General features: G+C 42.5%; 1 protein-coding gene across 2 annotated transcripts in view; it reads right to left on the bottom strand.

The window, feature by feature from the left end:
* C1QTNF7 (C1q and TNF related 7) overlaps nt 1–15,804 on the bottom strand; it is a 110,674-nt gene extending 94,870 nt beyond the window's left edge. Inside the window, exon 1 of one of the 2 annotated variants that reach the window (XM_047718929.1) lies at nt 15,741–15,804. The gene's annotated coding sequence lies outside the window, so the exon portion shown is untranslated. Of the gene's footprint in view, nt 1–15,416; nt 15,640–15,740 lie in introns of those variants that run through there. The other variant, XM_047718927.1, reaches the window with a different exon arrangement.
* Nucleotides 15,805–16,251: the final 447 nt, after the last annotated feature.

Below are 16,251 nucleotides of genomic sequence, written 5' to 3'. Positions count from 1 at the left end.
TCATAGATAGGAATTTTGTCTGAATCACCACAAAATCCCCGGATGGAATCGGTCTGAGACTCAAGCTCTATTTGAGGCATTTGTGTTTTATGGGTATATCTCATGGCTTCTTTCAAATGTTTCTTAGACTAACTTTTGAAGAAAATCTGGAAATAAGAGCCAAAAGAAAAATGCTCAGCCAGTTCTCCCTTTTATGGGCATGTTGGCAGTTTGTCTGTCCAAACTAAATAGTCTCTGTTATGGTCTTAACCGTTTTGATTTGCAGAGAATCTAAAACTTGTCCTGGAATGAACTTGCTGGCCAGTTTCTTTTAAAATATGATATTAAAATTTTTTTAAAGGCAACATGAAATGTCATTGGCTTTTTCATGTGGACATTGCATCAGCAATTCTAGGCTTCCTGATTGGAAGGGAAAGCAATATTTTGGTCGGTCCCTTATTTGAATGTAAGGAATAATACCTACAGATGGCAGCCCAAATAGAAATCATCTCTTTAACACAGATTCTGCTGCTATTTGGAGCTAATACTATAAATTTTTATTAGATTTCATTCTCCTCTAAGCTAATATTCCAGAAATCAAAGCAGCCCTCTAGACCGTATATACCTGGATGTACAGAAGGAAAGTATTACTTGCAAATAGACACAAATCAGTTTTCAGGGATAATCAGGGGATGTGGAGATTCAGTTTCAGCAAGGGAAGGTGGTCAAATGAGCTGGCATGTGTCAGATGATTTGGCATGCAGAGGTCAGCCAGGACTACATATCCATGGAAGAAGGAAGGAATGGGTAGATGGTGGAGAGGAACAGAGTTGAGTGTGGCTGTTTCTCTCTGAACCCTACTGCACCTGAGCTCTGGATGTTGCATTATCAGATTAGTGTCAGTTGTCAGATCTCGGTTCTGCCTGCTCCTCCACTACTGAGTACCTGTGTCAAAGACGCAAAGACCTTGTGCCCACCCCCTCTTGCTCAAGCTCTCTGCAACCCAAAGCAGGAGCTGCAGCCTCTGATACATTTTCTACTCTCTGATTAATTTCATTCAGAGGCTCTGGTGCTGGGACATGACCTTCCAGGTCATAGTTTTAGTCATTTTGTGGGTTTCAATGGGAACATGCAGCAGTCCAAGGATTGAATTTGTGTTTTATCTGGTGGTACAATGGCAGAGTGAAAAGACTGGTGGGCTTTGGTGTCATACAGACCCAGGTTTGAACCCTGGTTTGCCACTTACTGACTTTGGGCAAACCACCCAACCTCTCTGAATCTCACTTCCTCACCTAATCTGTAAAATGGGAGGCAGCCACGCTACAGGATTTTGTGAGGTTTGCCCGAGGTAATCAAGTGACATATTTGACACATAACAGGAAATGTAACAAATGACAGTTAAAATGAAACAAAGGATGAGGTGTAAAATAGGCCATTTGGTCAAGACTCTGTGATGAACCAGAAATGGTCCACATGAAATTTACCAGATCAATGCAAACACCTTTTTCACTATGTTCAAAAATTTAAAATTGCAAGCATACAAGATATGGTAGATTCTTCTCTGGCTCAGGTCCCTCATTTTCTAAAAAGAAATTATTTTGCTTTTGCTAACTCCTCAAGCTCTGTTCCTCAACCTTCCCTTCCCAGTTCCACCATATTTGTTGAAGGTTGGAGCCTTGAGGGTGGAGCAGCTTCTTAGCCTCTTGCTCCTTTCACAGCCTGCTTTCTGTTTCCACACTTCTCCTGAAACATCTCTCACCAACATACTCATGCTGTGCCTATAGCCGACAAGCTCGTCAACTCTGCAGCTTCCCAGCCCAGTGGCCACCACTTTCTTTCAAACAGCAGATCTCAGTCTTGTCTGCATATTAGAATCACCTGGGGAGGGGGCTTTAAAAATGATTGATGCCTGGATACCACCCCCCAGAGGTTCTTATGTGAGGGTCTGGTATGCAGCCTGGGCACTGGGATTTTTAAAAGCTCCTTTGTTGATGATTAAGGTGTAGTTAACGTTGAGAACCACGGCTAACACCCCACCCTCTCCTTCATTTGTATAATATTACAAAGTTCTGTTTCCCCCACTTGCTGCACACTTCTTCTGAATCTCTTTCAGGGTCTCACTCAAGTCCTGTTTAGAATGCAGTTTTGTGAGTAAGGCAATTTATAATTGGGGTTGTTGCTATAGTGCTGCTAAAGGAAATCCATAATTCTTGGTGAATCAGAAAGCTTACTGAATATAGGTTCAGAGTACAGCTGGGTGGCTATGAGGAAGAGATAAGGGAGGGAGGGAAGGGAAAAAGGATGGAAGAAAGGATGAGAGGAAGGAAGGAAGAGAGGGAGGGAGGAAGGAAAATCTTGTACTTTATGATCCAAACAACTAAATAACCCTGCATATCTAAAGTTTTTTCTTCTACTGCATCTCAACAGAAGTACTGGGAATATTAATATTAGCTATTATTTATTGAGCATCATATTATATCCTCACACAACTTTGGTGAGAAGGATACTATTTTCTTCATTTTTTTCCAGCAAGGAGATGGACATGAGGACCCAGAACACAAGCTTAGAAAACAATAAAGCTGCTATTTTAACTGAAGTCAAATCCTCTATGGATTAAGAATCTTAAGTAATTGAGGCCAAAGCTTGGAGAATTGCGTCAGAAGTCCTTCCTGAGGGAAATAAATATTCAAATACGTGAAATCAGTCTTGTACCTCCCCCTCCTTTCCCTTCTTCAGGGTAGGACCCTGCCACCCTTCTATGTGTGCTTTGGTCTTAAAACTTCTCTTCCCATCATCCAAGCAACCCCTATTCAGCTTGACAATGGCCCTGTTGACAAGTGGTGTCCACAGTGTAACAGAGCAGTGACTCTCAGGCACTGACCAGTTGTAGAACACATCTGGGAGAGTGGCCAGGTCAATAGCAACACAGGAAGTTTGCAATGATGGTTTGTCTTCTCTGCTCAGCAGACAATGTGGGAAATGAAGGACTAGGTTTTCGTTGGGAGGAAGCAGCTTGAGATGGAGACAGGATTTCTCTGTGGGCCTCAGAGAGTCAGTAATGGTGAGAGGAAAAGGAAAGAACACAGGATTGGGAAAGATGAGGAAAATGAGTGTCTACTGAGGAAAGTGGTAAGGATTCAGCAAAACTTTTCTTTCTACACCCCTCCACCCTGCCATGTTCCTCTTCCCCACTCCTCCCTCCCTGCTTTTTGTGATCCTTTTCTCCCCTAACCAGCCAGCTGTCCGTTGAGCCTGCATTCAGTAAGCTTTGTGATTAACTACGGATTGCAGATTCCTTCTAGCAACACCATGGCAACAACTTCAACTACCAATTGCCTTAATTATAAGATTTGCATGGTTTATCACACAAAACAACATTTAAATAGGATGTGAGTGAGATTTTAACGCAACGTAGTGGTGCATAGCCAGGACTGAAAAGTGAGCTGAGATGTGGGGAAAGACACTTGTTCCAGGGTGGGGCGGGGTCAGAGCTGCAGAAAGGGACGTCATCCCCCCTCTTGTGGCTCTGTACCTAGAGCATGCTAGAGAATGTATGAGTCACTTGAAGTGTGAAAAGATTGGGCTTGGCTGCCAGGAAGTGAAATTTCATGCTCACTCATGGTAACTAGATTTGTCCTTGTGGTTTACACATTTTGTCCCTTCATTTCATGGCTTTGATTTTTGATTTCTACTTAAAATGCTTCATTTTGTTCTTATCTTTGAACTTGCCTCAAAGCCTGTAAGGGAGGGGCACACTGACATTTCTGGGGTTTCTGTTTTGTACTAGGTGCAGTGCTAGGCACTCCAGTTATGGAGGGCATACACACACACAAATATGGAATCTAGGCCTGATGGGGAGGGAGGGAGAAGATGGTGAGGAGAAAATGGGGGAACAGATGGGATGTTGGAGTAGGGGGTGGCTGGAAGGGAAGAGACTGGTAGAAAAAGCAGAGGAAGAGAGAAATAGGTGGAGAATGTGGGAGCGGGGAGGAAAGGGAGAAAGGAGAGACTGTGTAGAAGAATGAAGTAGTGGAATGGGGAGGCAGCTGGCTGAGTGAAGTGGACAGGTAAGAGCAGGACAAGTGGTATGAACTGGAAGATGAAGAAAATGACAGAAGAGGTGGAATCTCCATGGAAGGGGGCAGGATGACTCCATGGAAAAGGTTGGGGGTGTTATGGACTTAATGGTGTCCTCTTCCCCCATTCAAATATTGAAGCCCTAATGCTCAATGTGACTATATTTGGAGATAAGACCTTTAAGGAGGTAATTAAGGTAAACAAGGTTATGGGGGTGGGTCCCTAATCTAATAGGACTGGTGTCCTCATATGAGGAAGAGACATCAGATCTCTCTCTCTCTCTGCCATGTGAGGACCCAGTGAGAAAGCGGCTGTCTGCAAGCCAGGAAGAGGGTTTTCATTAAAAACAAACCCTGCCGGTACTTTGCTCTTGCAATTCTAACCTCCAGAATTATGAGAAGATAGATTTCTGCTGTTCAAGTCCTCAGCCTGTGGCATTATTTATTTATGGCAGTCTGAGAGCACTAATACAAAGTGTATGGAGATTGGAGGTTACTGCAGGAGGCCAGGAGAAAGCATTCACCCCAACCTGCCCATGTCTGGGGGGTGGGTAGTGACATGTGCTTTATATTTCCTCCTCCCATTCAAACAACACAAGGATACCAGCTCTGTTGGCCAGGGGACTATATGCTCATGTCCATATGTGTCATTGCTAACTGATGATGAGGCTTTGGGTCTTATTTGTAAAAAGTGATAAACAGGACCAGCCTTATTGGGGTTGCTGAAAGAATTTAAGAAGGCTTTATCACATGAGTACCTTCTGGGCAGGGATCGCCCTCATTGAGGATAGCTGTTAGTGTTGAGTGCATGTACATACATGTTTATTTAGGTAAGATTTTTGAAGCGCAAAGGCTCTTAAGATTTCCTACACAATAAGAAAGTGGAAACTTTGTTTTTGTCTCTAGCTTATATTGGGTTGAGTCACATGAAATTGCCATTTCTAAGAGTCAAAAGCGCAGCAAGTGTTTTTTAAAAGGAACATTTCACATACAAATCCAGATATATGGATTTACTTGAAACATCTGAAAATCTAGCACCGTGAGGTCACATTGCCCTAGGAACTTGGCCCACTAGAGTGGGGGATGCCTGCCTCCTTCAGGGGGAGCATGCTGCCTTAGGTCCCCAGGGTCTCTGTCTCCCACTTTCCACTCATGCATACCTCATTAATCCAAGAGCTTTAGGGTGGTAGCCCTTGACTTTGTGTATTGTTTAGAGCTCGCTAATGTGTTGCTGATAATGCTAAGACATGGGTACACTTTCTTCGGCAGAAAAAAGTATTAGAACAACAGTGTAGACCATGTGAGCAAATGGTGAGCATAGATCATTGCAAAACAAACATCCAAGGCCTTGGCTGATCAAACAAGCCCCTGGGAGAGCCAGTCTGCATTTTGTCACTCTGCTTTGACAGCATCATGGAAACACTTTCCTCTTGGCTGAAATCCTTCCCTTTGACACGTTTCATTCACATGCAAGCCCATTTACTGAGCATCCGGTGTGTATTCCTTTCTCTTGCTTGTGCTTTTGTTTTAATCCCCTACTAGAAGTATGTGTGTTCAGTGAGAAGCAATTCCATAAATAACAAGGAGGCCAAGGGAAAGGTTAGCTGGCTGGCCAAAAATATCAGGCTCCTCACAATAACAAAAATCTGTATCACCTTTTAGGTTGTATACTTTTTCTCACATAATATCTCATTGGCTATTTCCAGTGAGTCCAGTGGAATAGGAATATATTATTCCCATTCTCAATGATGAACACACAGTGGCTTAGAGTTCATATAACTTGCACAGTCAGGAAGGGTTAGGGCTGAAAATGGCACACAGAACCAGTATAGTTAGCTATGAAGAAAAGCAACACTGCACCATGGGTCAAAATAGACCTTGCTAACAACTAAGTTTAAAAAATAATCCTAGTGTCTTAGTTGGTCTTTTTTTAAAAAAAAATTTTATTTACTTATTTATTTGCTAGAGAGAGAGAGAGAGAGAAGGAGCACACAAGCAGGAGAAGCAGCAGGCAAAGGGAGAAGCAGGCTCCCCGCTGAGCCAGGAACCAGATGCAGGACTCGATCCCAGGACAATGACCCAAGCTGAAGGCAGACGCCCAACTGACTGAGCCACCCAGGCATCCCTTAGTTAGCTTTTTTATGAGATGGGCTTACTAGCAAACTGATGCTAATTTAGCATTGAGGAAATAGAGTATTTAAATCAGAGAGAGTTAACTGGTCTCCTGGCAGTCTGGGCTATAGACAATATGTAGAGTAGTAGTTAGAGGAGCTCTAGAAAGTATCTGATTCTCCCTTAGAATTCACTAATTTCATTCTATATTCTTTCCTGCTACTCCTAGAGTACTAATACTTACTCCTTTCTCAACGCAGGACTCCAAGTAGACACTCTCTATCCTAGAAAGTTGATACGGGGTTAGCACTAGATGTGAAACTTGTCTGGAATTTGGTGCTGAGGTGTGGATGTCTGTTTCAAGAGGGGCATAAGTATTGTCAGCAAACCCCATGGTGTCCAGGGGCAAGTCTTCCTTGTAAGTGTGAGGAGCCCAGGGAAGTGTGGGAAGGCAGCTTCATCTTCAAGTGGACTATTCCTTGCTACTGCTAAAAGCAGCATAAGGACTAATGGAGAAACATTAAAAAGGGCCATATTCTGGGTATAATTAATAACTTCCTGCTCACCAGTCATGTTTTAATGGAAGGTGCTACCTTATTAAGTATTAATTTTTTGTTATTGGTGACATTGAAACTAGAGATGAATCTGTAAGTGGGGATCAATTCTGAAAGTCTGTTCAGGGTGCCCGGGGGCTCAGTCAGTTGAGCATCTGCCTTCAGATCAAGTCATGATCTCAGAGTCCTGGTTTCAAGCCCTGCATTAGCAGGAAGTCTGCTTCATCCTCTCCTTCTGCTCCCACTACCCCCTGCTCATGCTCCCTCTCAAATAAATAAATAAGATCTTTAAAAAGTATCTAAAAGTCTGTTTGGATACCATTCCCTCTTAGCCTCAGGGACAAACAGGGGGATGATTAACAATTTCTGAGATATTTTAAGGGTCTGGCATCAAGTTTTTGTTTTTGTTAAGTTTGTTTTTGTTAAGTTTCCAGATTATATTGGAATCATATAAAGTTGGTATTTTTGGTGGGTTATAAAATGGTTGAAAATCAGCAGTTTTATATGATTCATTATAATTCATACAAAGGCAAGAGAATGGACTCAATTCTTTAGACCTAAGACACATAAAGAAAAGGGGTGCTTGAGAAACTGTGGAGTTCACTGTGCACAGGTATTGGGTTATGATGGGTTGAATCATGTCCCCCTGAAATTCCATGTTGAGGTACCTCAGAATATGACCATATATGGAGGTAAGGCCATTAAAGCTGTGATAAAGTTACAATGAGGCCCAGAACAGGGACCCTAATCCAATCTGACTGGTACCCTCATAAGAAGAGGACATTTGGACACACAAAGAGTTATTAGGGCTTCTCTGCGTAGAGGAAAGACCATATGAGGACATAGCAAGAAGGCAGCCATCTGTAAGCCAAGCAGAGAAGCTTCAGAAGAAAACAAACCTACTGATACCTTAACCTTGGACATACAGCCTCCAGAACTGTGAGAAGATAAATTTCTGTTGTTGAACCCCTAGTCTGTGATTCTTGGTATACCTGGGTATATGCAAATGCAGGGAGCAAGAGGGAAGAACGCGGACAATGAATGTGGTCCAAAGACAGATTTTTAAAGGCCCTCCAAGTCCATTCCAAGGAATATGGTCTTTATTGTGAAGGACAAGAGGGGATGATAATGATCTGGGAAATTTATAGAAATCTACCCATGATAAAAGGGTTGATAATAACAAAACAAAGAGGCAACCCACGGAATGGGAGAAGATATTCGCAAATGACACTACAGACAAAGGGCTGATATCCAAGATCTATAAAGAACTCCTCAAACTCAACACTCAAAAAACAGATAATCACGTCAAAAAAATGGGCAGAAGACATGAACAGACATTTCTCCAAAGAAGACATACAAATGGCTAACAGACACATGAGAAAATGTTCATCATCATTAGCCATCAAGGAGATTCAAATCAAAACCACATTGAGATACCACCTTACACCCATTAGAATGGCCAAAATTAACAAGACAGTAAACAGCAAGTGTTGGAGAGGGTGTGGAAAAGGGGAAACCTCTTATACTGTTGTGGGAATGCAAGTTGCAAAGTGCAGCCACTTTGGAAAACAGTGTGGATATTCCTTAAGAAATTAAAAATAGAGCTACCCTATGCCCCTGCAATTGCACTACTGGGTATTTACCCCCAAAGATACAGATGTAGTGAAAAGAAGGGTCATCTGTACCCCAATGTTTACAGCAATGGTCACAATTGTCAAACTGTGGAAAGAGCCAAGATGCTTTTCAACAGATGAATGGATAAAGAAGATATGATCCATGTATACAATGGAATATTATGCCTCCATCAGAAAGGATGAGTACCCAGCTTTTATATCAACATGAACAGGACTGGAGGAGATTATGCTGAGTGAAATAAGTCAAGCAGAGAGAGTCAATTATCATATGGTTTCACTTACTTGTGGAGCATAAGGAATAACATGGAGGACATTAGGAGAAGGAAAGGAAAAGTGAATTGGGGGAAATCGGAGGGGGAGACAAACCATGAGAGACTGTGGACTCTGAGAAACAAACTGAGGGTTTTGAAGGGGAGGGGGGCAGGGGTGAACCTGGTGGTGGGTACTAAGGAGGGCACATATTTCATGGAGCACTATGGGTGTGGTGCATAAACAATGAATCTTAAAGCAGTGAAAAAATAAAATTAAATTAAAAAGAAGGGTTGATAATAGCAATAAATTCAAAGAGTCCCTTGACAAAGATTCCATTGATGTCAAATGAGATTTCACAGGGAAGTGGGAAAAAATTACTTTGTAAGAAGTCTTTCCTAAAAAAAAATAAATCATGATGCAAGAAAGACATTGGAAAAAATTATTTATCAACTTAAGGGAATGAGCTCCTTTGGGGATGTTGACAATTGGCAAGGCTACCAACTAATGCCTTACTGATGGTTCTCAAATATGTTACGGTACATCTGGCAAGATGTGTTTTAAGGGAACTACATAAGCTGCAGTTTTCTGTTATTGGCAGATGAAAAGACTGTAAAATTGCAAATATTTAATGTTATTTTATAATTAGCCTTTCATTAACTAGGGATAACTCCTTCCCCTTGAAGTAGAGATGGACATATATGAGTTTAAGCCCTTTCTAGCTCCATGACTTTGGGCAAGTCAACTTATCCTGCTCTTGTCTTTCAAACAAGAGTACACTTGCCTCGATGCTGCCTGCAGATGAATGATGACATGGGGTAGTAAACCATTCTGTGAGATTATTACTGTATCAAACAGAGTCACACTATGTTCATGGTAAAAAACAAAACAAAACAGAACCCCCCCCAAATCCTTTGTTTAAACAAATTTTAGTCAGAAAAGGCAACCATCAAGAGCAGACCTGTAGACTGCCCAATTGAAAATAGGAATCCTTTCTGGGACTCCATGTGGCAGAATGGACAGGGTGTGGATTTTGGAGACGGGCATAACTTGAGTTTAAATACCTGCCCTACCTCATCATGCTTGTGGGATCGTAGGGAAGCTGCTCACCTCTCCTCATCTGAAAGATGGGGATATGGACACAGCGTTTGTGAAGTATTGGCATGTGATAGATGTTTGATAAAAAGGCTCTATTATGCTGATCATAATAATACCTCCTCTGGTAACAAACTTTGGAGGAGCCATTTCATTAGTTATTGGGGCACATCTTTCATTAATGATTGTTGAATACCCATTGGGGGAATGACAACCTTCTTTGTGTTCTCCACCCCCAGCTTATTCCAAGAATGTTGCCTTGTCCTTTGTGTGTCCTTGTTTCAAGGTTGTGCAGAGCAGGAAACAAAAATTTCTTGAAAGTTACACTTCCTGCTTTATTTTCTGAAGGTCCAAGTCCAAGTGTATATGCTGAGAGAGGTGGAGTGGGAGCCTTTGATACAAGACTCCCCCCACTGACCTGGAGACAGAGTGTCAGGGATGGGTACATCTGTGAGAAGTGGAAACACTGACTCTGTGTGGCCTGGGATTGCTCAGACTCTAGGTTCCCAGCCTGGACAATGATTCCCAGTTCCCATGCAGGGTTTGAAATCAGAATCCACAGACATCTAAGAGACAGGCAATTTATAAGAGTGGGTATAACTGGCATGAAGACCTCCCTGGTATTGGAGGTCATGGGGAGAGGAGCCAGGTAATAACCGAAACCTGAATTCCTGTTGGCATGGACCCTTAGAATCAGATTCAAGTTGAAGGAAAGACAATAAGAAAATGTGACACTTCTTGGAAACCTGCATTTGTAAATTGAGTCAGACCCGCCATATTGGTAAAAAATCAAAGAATCTAAAGATGCATGAATTTCTACTCTCTGGAAGCTGACCCTCTTTTTGGGAGCTGGAGGAGGTCATAAGCCACCTACATAAGTCACTACCATTTGGAGCACTACAAGGTCCTGATGTATGAATTGCAGTTAGGGTGACTCTGTCACAAGAGGTAGGCAGCTAAATTCTGCAAAAAGCACACAGCCAGGATGATGGGTAAATGTTTCTCCTGAAGGGATATATTAAAGTATACCCTCCCCCAATCACTGCATGCCAATACCACTCCTATGTAATTGCCATAAAATTTTGCAAATCCTCAAATTCTTTTGGAAATATGCCTGCTTGATGTGGAGATGCGGTCTGGAAATGTGACTGGATAGGGAGCTATATAGTTAATGATTTCCATAACAGTGCATAGTCATTTATCTTCATGGAGTTTGAGGTATCAGAAGGCCCTTGGATGTCAACTAGATCCTCCCATCCCTTCCATCCCCCACCCTCTCCCATTTTATAGGGTTGAATTTGGATTTAGCAAGACCTTAAGGTTATTATTCTGACAGACCACTGTGATGGTCAGGGCTTTGGGGTAGAAGGTTTAGGGGGCTGGGCCCAACGAGCATCTCCAGTCTTTAACTGCTGTGTGAATACCTGGTGCTGTTATCTCTTATCTGGACAAACATCTACTTCTTAACTGGAGATTTAGTCTCATCCCTTCTGGACACTGATTAATCACCTTAAATCACCATTCTCATAAACTTTCTTGTTTACAAACTTACAAGATTATTCCATTAAAAAATAATCTAAACTTTGTGGTTTGGCATTCAAGGCTTTCTATGATCTGATTCCAACCAAGTCTGGTTCTTTTCTTTTCTTTCATTTTTTTTTTCTTCTTCCCTTTTTTTTTTTTTTTTTTAATCAACCAAGTCTTTTGAGCTCATTTCCCTCAGCTCTATATGCATGTCCTTTGTTCTGCTGAGGGAGCTTTGTGGCTACTCCGCACGCTGTCCTCTCTCATGTTTTTACTAATGTTCTTGCTGCCTGGAATGAATACCCCTCCCACCAATCCTTATCTATTTTTCAAGGCTAAATTACATATTCCCTCCTCTCAGGAGCCTTCCCTGGGTGAGGAATATAGAGCATTAGATGGACTTGGGTTTGAGAGTATATTCTGCCCCTTACTTCCTAGAATACCTCAGGCAGGTTATTGAATTTCTCTAGGGCTCAGTTTTCTCATCTGTGAGATGGGCAAGTCAACACCGACTGTGTAGCCTTATGAAATAAATATACATAGGTTAGTCATACTGTGAAGGGCTTGGCATAGTTCCTTGTACATAGTAAACATCAAAGAATGTTATATATTACTCTGATTACTCCAAAGAACTGCAAGCTCCTTTTCTGTGAATTCTCATTCACTTTGAAGTCTCTTATATTCTTCCTTATAAATCTAGTTTTGCCTTTTAGGTACTGAATCTCATGTGTTGTTTCCCCCCTGGGATTGATAACTCCTTAAACGTGGGATCATGTTTTAGTTAGTTTGTGTCCTGTACATTGCCCTCTATGCAGTAGGCCCTCAAAACACAGGCAAAGACTGACCTTTTGGGTGTGAAATTTGGGTGTGACAACAATTTGCCTTGTTGTTACTTTCCCCTGTAAAAGTTGACAATAGTTTTTCTATTTTAAGTCAATTTTCTTAGATATGAAAATCCCAGTTGTGGGGCTTTTGTTTCCTTGAAACATGGAAAACAATGCGTGAAGAGGCTGGTAGAGATTGATAAATTTCAACTAATTCTTGGGAAATGCAAGTGTGGAAGCCCATGTGGCCTCAACTAACTGGGCCAACTCAGCCTTGCCATTGTCCAGCATGCATTCTATATTCCATAGTTTGTGTGATACTCCAGGAAAGGGATGGGGATGGTTTTACAATCTGATAAGTTTGGAAAACAGATGCTAATGACCTGCTCATGGAGAGACAGAGGATATAGTAAGAAACTAAAATCTGTGAGAAGTCCTACATTTAAAAAAAAAAAAAAAGCTAGTAAGAGTAGCTAACATTCATTGAGCTCTTTCATGGCAGATACTTTGACAGTAGACCCTTTACCTGAGTTCTTTCATTTAATCCTCAAATGCTTTATCCCCTTTAAGAATAGATGTAATTATTATCCTCACTTAACAGATGAAGAAACTTGAATGGTCCAAGTTCTCACAGCAGTTAAAGAGTTGGACCTGGGATTGGAATCAGATATTTATAACCCCAGAACCTGAGTTCTGGTCCATTGTGGTACACAGCTTTTCACATTCCCCAATTTGCCTGATCAGGAAATGCTTTTGGTTAACCTCTTAATAATAACTCATGAAAGTCTTATTCCTTGGGATGCACTTTGGGCAACAGAGTCTTGCCTTCCCAAGCTCCTTGGTTCATGGGAGAAGCCATGACCTTTCCACCTCTGCACCTTTGCTCACTGACCTCTGCCTGATGCTCCTGCCCCCCTTGCCTCGCTCATGATATTTTACCCTTCCTCCAAGGTCCAGTTCAAATGCAACTCTACGAGGAGCTTTTTTGGATATCAGCAGGTTGATGTGCAAACCCCTCTGTGTTTTCCACTGTTGTTAACATTTGGTCTCTCTGTCAAGGGCCATTTCCTAAGAGCCTTGGTAAAGTTTCCGGCACAGAGTGGATGCTCAGTTAGAGTTTGGTGAAATACAATCTTCCTAGCTGCTCAAGGGGGTCACTTACCTAGCCTGGGGCTCGTCAGGTCATGGGTCATGGACTTGCCAGTGTGACTCTAACTGGCAACCTGGGCTGACGCTGGCTCCAACCCTTGTCAGGTTCAGACAACATTACTCCCTAATGCCCTGGCAGTTCATTAGTTAACATTGCCCTCCCTTTGCGCCTTGCAGATGTGGCCTCTCCCCAGCCTCTATGAGGTGAGGAGAACGATTAGGTCACATCAGGCCTCTCATCAGTGTTCTTTTGGGGACAAACCTGACTTGTCCTTTCCAGGGTGTTGTCCAGGTTTCATTACAAAGCCCCCCAGTGGCTGTGCCTCAGATGAGTCAGCTGGCTTGGGGCTTCATTAGCAACTCTAATTGCCTTTTTGTTTTTGTCCTCTTTGGGGGCTTCTCAGGCCCAGAGGTGGGGCCTGGCGGGCCTGGCTTCCAGAAATGCCGCCAGCCTCCACAAGAGCCCGTGATGGGAAGTCCGCACCCCGCTCCCCAGCAGCCACGTCATGCCACACTGCGCATTTCTGGGCCGCACCCTTCCCCAGGGTGTACTCAGGCGCCATGCAACCGCTGGCCACCCCAGCTCCCCAGCTGCCTGTGATGAAGTCATGGGGTGGGGTCCTGGAGACCCCCCTCCAAATAGGGTGGGGGCTTCCCCAACTGGCCTGGGAATGGTGGAGAGGAGGAGATGGTAATAATCTTGTCCGTCCAATCCACTGCTCCCTCTCTTGAGCTTGCATGGCCGGTGTGGAGAGAAGTGGAGGGAGGAAGAGAGCAGGGAAGACAAGGGGAGGAGAAGGACGGCGGAGTGGCAGGCATGGATCCCTCACTTCCTCCACCAACAACTGGGTATGGAGAAAGGAACTAGCAGTTTCTCTCGACCACCTTGCAATGAGCTAATCGAGCTGACTTCTCTCTTCTCTGTTAACATCTTCCTTCTGATCTTAATCTCTTTTTTTTTTCCCACTGAGACCACAAAATGTAGGAAAAGCCACCATAATCCATCTTATATAATTAGAATTTGATACAGAGGAAAAAATATCCCAGAGACAGAGCAGCAGCTGTTCTGGCAAGGCAGGTAGAACCCTTCCCAACACAAGCATGCTTCCCCAGGCAGAGCCTCCCATCTCACCCAGGCCCAATGGGCATTTTGCTCTTGCTTCTGCACCAGTGGGCTTTGCAGACTGGGGTTGCCTAGATGTCCCAGACCACTCAAGCTTGGTTAAACCCGTGCGGCTTTGTTGCCTCCGCCTGTGAGCATATATGTGTGTGCGGAGGAATGAACGTTCTGTTAAAATCATAGTCTGCCGGAAGAATTTACTGATAGATCTCTGTGGATGGCTAGTTATTTGCACCTGGAATTCTGCCTCGGAAAGATGGGAAATCTGATAACAGAGACTTTCCCAGGGAAATGAGAACAACACACCACACATTTATGTACCCCTCCACCTAAAACCACAGCATACTTCCCATATGACCAATGCCCTAGAAAACCAAGGAATATTTGAGCTTTTCTGCTCCCTACCTGTATCAGAGGCACAACAAAGAGGGCAGAGACACCCTACTCAGACTCTAGCATGGTCAGTCAACTGCAACTGGAATGAACAAACTTGGGGTTGAACTTTTTTCTCCGAGGACATCATATCCATAATATCCTCACTGTGTTGTTACAAAGGAAAAGCCAAATGATTTAGTTAACTTTAAAAAACGTATTCTGCAAAACAAGTTTGTAAGAACTTGTAACCACATAGTTACAAGTAACCACACTTAAGAGAATTTTCGGAGTGATGTTAAAATCTTCCATGGCAAAGATTTCTAAGTTAATACAAAGATCACAGCTCCGGAAGTTGAGTTTCATATATCGGGATAAGAAAACATAGATACTCTGACCCAGGCAATAAATGAGCCCGTCACCACATTAGTGAATGTGAGACGCATCGGTTTGGAGATTCTGAGGAATCTCCTGCACATATTTTCTAAGAGAAATCCCATTTTTCAAGGAGTCAAAGCTTTCACAGAGGTTTGCATCAAGCGGAATAGAAAGCAGGAGAAGGCATGACTGCTAAGGATTTCCAACCTTTGATTCATAATTTGTTGACATATTTTTACAAGTTCCCCATTTCTTTACAAGCAGCTCTGTTAAGTTCTCCCAGTAAATATTTTTGACGAAGGCCAAACAGGAGGGAAAAAGAGAAAAGTGCAATGAAAAGAGTGGCTTACCTTTTCTGGGTATTGCTGATGTCACACTTTCCCCCCAGACATGAGGCTTTCTTGCTTTGGTTGTCCCATGAATTTAGAAACCATTAAAAATTTTAAAGCAGAAATATGTGCGTCTTATTCGAAGCTGCTTCGAAACAATACAAAAAATAACTCGATGAAAAATAAAGTGCTCTTCTGAGCATGAGAATGTGTTTGAAGCTTGGAGCTCATGCTGTTGCACGAAGTTTTGCAACTGTCCCTCAGTTTAAACAACCTCCCGCTCCTCCCCACCACTTGCCAACGTCTATAATTTAAAGCAACTGCAATCCTTCCCATAATACTCACATTTCAAAGAGCTTAATATATACGCTCGTTAGGAAAGAGTTGGAGCCAGTGACGTTCTTCTGCAAACCCCGGACTGAGGCAAATGGGAAGCAAAGGTTTCAGGTATCTGAGCAATTCTATTTCTCTCTTTTATCCATAGCTCTTCTCACTGTGTGACTTCAGTTGCTTCTTTGTCTTTTCAAGTGATGCTTTGAGACCAAATGGCATCACTTCACTGGGATAAAAAAAAAAAAAAAGGAAAAGAAAGGGAAAAAAACCACAGAAAATACAGAAAAGTTTCTGTCTCAACTTACAGAACAGTAATACTAGTGAAATTGTGTTTAAGCATCACTTTTGCTAACACAATTATTTCTATGCAATTCTTCCCTAATTCATCTGTTTGAAAATGTAAAATTAGTATATATTTTAGTTTCATAAAAGGGGAAAATACCTAAACTAATGTCATGTAAATTGGACTTATTTTAACCTGCATTCTGTATGTGAATCATAATCTGTAGGAGGGATACTCACT

This window comes from Lutra lutra, chromosome 2 (genome assembly GCF_902655055.1).
Source record: "Lutra lutra chromosome 2, mLutLut1.2, whole genome shotgun sequence".
In the NCBI taxonomy this organism is placed as follows: domain Eukaryota; kingdom Metazoa; phylum Chordata; class Mammalia; order Carnivora; family Mustelidae; genus Lutra; species Lutra lutra.
This window is presented reverse-complemented; position numbering and strand designations above follow the sequence as displayed.